The sequence below is a fragment of the Oncorhynchus nerka genome, linkage group LG27 (assembly GCF_034236695.1).
Source record: "Oncorhynchus nerka isolate Pitt River linkage group LG27, Oner_Uvic_2.0, whole genome shotgun sequence".
NCBI lineage: Eukaryota > Metazoa > Chordata > Actinopteri > Salmoniformes > Salmonidae > Oncorhynchus > Oncorhynchus nerka.
The window spans coordinates 960,761-964,224 of record NC_088422.1 but is presented as its reverse complement, the minus strand read 5'-3'; positions in this window follow the sequence as shown (position 1 = coordinate 964,224).

Sequence of the window (3,464 nt, the reverse complement as noted above, 5' to 3'; positions counted from 1 at the left end):
ACTAGCAGTGATACTATCCAGAGCAGTGATACTAGCAGTGATACTATCCAGGGCAGTGATACTAGTAGTGATACTATCCAGTAGTGATACTATCCAGGGCAGTGACTAGCAGTGATACTATCCAGAGCAGTGATACTATCCAGAGCAGTGATACTGGCAGTGATACTATCGAAGTAATTGTTACTGTCAGAGCAGTGATACTATCCAGAGCATTGATACTATCCAGAGCAGTGATACAATCCAGAGCAGTTATACTATCAGTGATACTATCCAGAGCAGTGATACTATCCAGAGTAGTGATACTGTCCAGAAGTAGTGATACTATCAGAGTTGTGATACTATCAGAGCATTGATACTATCCAGAGCAGTGTAATACTATCAGAGCATTGATACTATCCAGAGCAGTGATACAATCCAGAGCAGTGATACTATCAGGCGGTGATGCTATCAGAGTAGTGATACTATCCTCAGCAGTGATACTAGTAGTGATACTATCCAAGGCAGTGATACTAGTAGTGATACTACCAGTGATACTATCCAGAGCAGTGATACTAGTAGTGATACTATCAGAGCAGTGATACTAGTATTGATACTATCCAGAGCAGTGATACTAGTAGTGATACTAGCAGTGATACTATCCAGAGCAGTGATACTATCCAGAGTAGTGATACTATCAGGGCAGTGATACTAGCAGTGATACTATCCAGAGCAGTGATACTGGTAGTGATAATCAGGGCAGTGATACTGGTAGTGATACTATCCCAGAGTAGTGATACTATCCAGGGCAGTGATACTCGAGTAGTGATACTATCAGAGCAGATGTAGTGATACTATCTAGAGCAGTGATACTATCCCAGAGTGATGCTAGTGATACTAGCAGTGATACTATCCAGAGCAGTGATACTAGCAGTGATACTATCCCAGAGCAGTGATACTATCCAGGGTAGTGATACTAGCAGTAGTGATACTATCAGAGTTGTGATACTATCCAGAGCATTGATACTATCCAGAGCAGTAATACTATCGGAAACAGTGATACTATCAGGTAGATACTATCCCAGAGTAGTGATACTAGCAGTGATACTATCAGAGCAGTGATACTACCAGTGATACTATACAGAGCAGTGATACTATCCAGGTAGTGATACTAGCAGATCAGTGCAGTGATGCTAGTAGTGATACTATCCAGTGCAGTGATACTATCCCAGAGCAGTGATACTATCCAGAGTAGTGATACTATCCCAGAGTAGTGATACTATCCAGTGTAGTGATACTATCCAGAGTAGTGATACTAGCAGTGATACTATCCAGAGTAGTGATACTATCCAGAGTAGTGATACTATCAGAGTAGTGATACTATCCAGTAGTGATACTATTGATACTATCCAGAGCAGTGATACTATCCCAGTAGTGATACTATCAGTGATACTATCAGCAGTGATACTAGTAGTGATACTATCCAGAGCAGTGATACTATTCAGGGTAGTGATACTATCAGTGATACTATCCAGAGCAGTGATACTAGCAGTGATACTATCCAGAGCAGTGATACTAGTAGTGATACTATCCCAGTGATACTATACTAGTAGTGATACTATCCAGGGCAGTGATACTAGCAGTGATACTATCCAGAGCAGTGATACTATCCAGAGCAGTGATACTATCAGAGCAGTGATACTATCCAGAGCAGTGATACTCAGAGCAGTGATACTATCCAGAGCAGTGATACTATCAGGCAGTGATAGTGATACTATCCCGGAGTAGTGATACTATCCAGAGCATTGATACTATCCAGAGCATTGATACTATCAGTGATACTATCAGAGTAGTGATACTAGCAGTGATACTATCCAGAGTAGTGATACTATCCAGGTAGTGATACTATCCAGAGTTGTGATACTATCCAGAGCATTGATACTATCCAGAGCAGTAATACTATCCAGAGCATTGATACTATCCAGAGCAGTGATACTATCCAGAGCAGTGATACTACCAGTGATACTATCCAGAGTAGTATACTATCCAGGAGTGATACTAGTGATACTACCAGTGATACTATCCAGTGATACTAGGCAGTGATACTATCCAGAGCAGTGATACTAGCAGTGATACTATCAGAGTGATACAGTGATACTATCCAGGGCAGTGATACTAGTAGTGATACTACAGTGATACTATCCAGGGCAGTGAGCAGTGATACTATCCAGAGCAGTGATACTATAGTGATACAATAGCAGTGATACTATCCAGAGCAGTGATACTAGTAGTGATACTATCCAGGGCAGTGATACTAGTAGTGATACTATCCAGAGTAGTGATACTATCCAAGGCAGTGATACTAGTAGTGATACTAGTAGTGATACTATCCAGAGCAGTGATACTATCCAGAGCAGTGATACTATCCAGAGCAGTGATACTAGCAGTGATACTATCAGGGCAGTGATACTAGTAGTGATACTAGTAGTGATACTATACTGATCCAGGTGATGTAGCAGTGATACTAGTAGTGATACTATCCAGCAGTGATACTAGTAGTGATACTATCCAGATAGCAGTGATACTAGTAGTGATACTCCATCCAGAGCAGTGATACTATAGCAGTGATACTATCCAGAGTAGTGATACTATCCAGAGCAGTGATACTATCCAGAGCATTGATGATACAGTGATACTCAGAGCAGTGATACTATCCAGAGCAGTGATACTATCCAGAGTAGTGATACTAGCAGTGATACTATCCAGAGCAGTGATATACAGTGATACTATCCAGAGCAGTGATACTATCCAGAGCAGTGATACTATCCAGAGCAGTGATACTAGTAGTGATACTATCCAGAGCAGTGATACTAGCAGTGATACTATCCAGAGCAGTGATACTATCCAGAGCAGTGATACTATCCAGAGCAGTGATACTATCAGAGCAGTGATACTATCAGAGTAGTGATACTAGCAGTGATACTATCCAGAGCAGTGATACTATCCAGAGTAGTGATACTATCCAGAGTAGTGATACTATCCAGAGTTGTGATACTATCCAGAGCATTGATACTATCCAGAGCAGTAATACTATCCAGAGCATTGATACTATCAGAGTAGTGATACTATCAGAGCAGTGATACTACCAGTGATACTATCCAGAGCAGTGATACTACCAGTGATACTATCAGAGCAGTGATACTATCCACTAGCAGTGATACTATCCAGAGCAGTGATACTAGTAGTGATACTATCCAGAGGCAGTGATACTAGTAGTGATACTAGCAGTGATACTATCCAGAGCAGTGATACTATCCAGAGTAGTGATACTATCCAGGGCAGTGATACTATCCAGAGCAGTGATACTATCCAGAGTGATACTAGTAGTGATACTATCCAGGGCAGTGATACTAGTAGTGATACTATCCAGAGTAGTGATACTATCAGGGCAGTGATACTAGTAGTGATACTATCCAGAGTAGTGATAC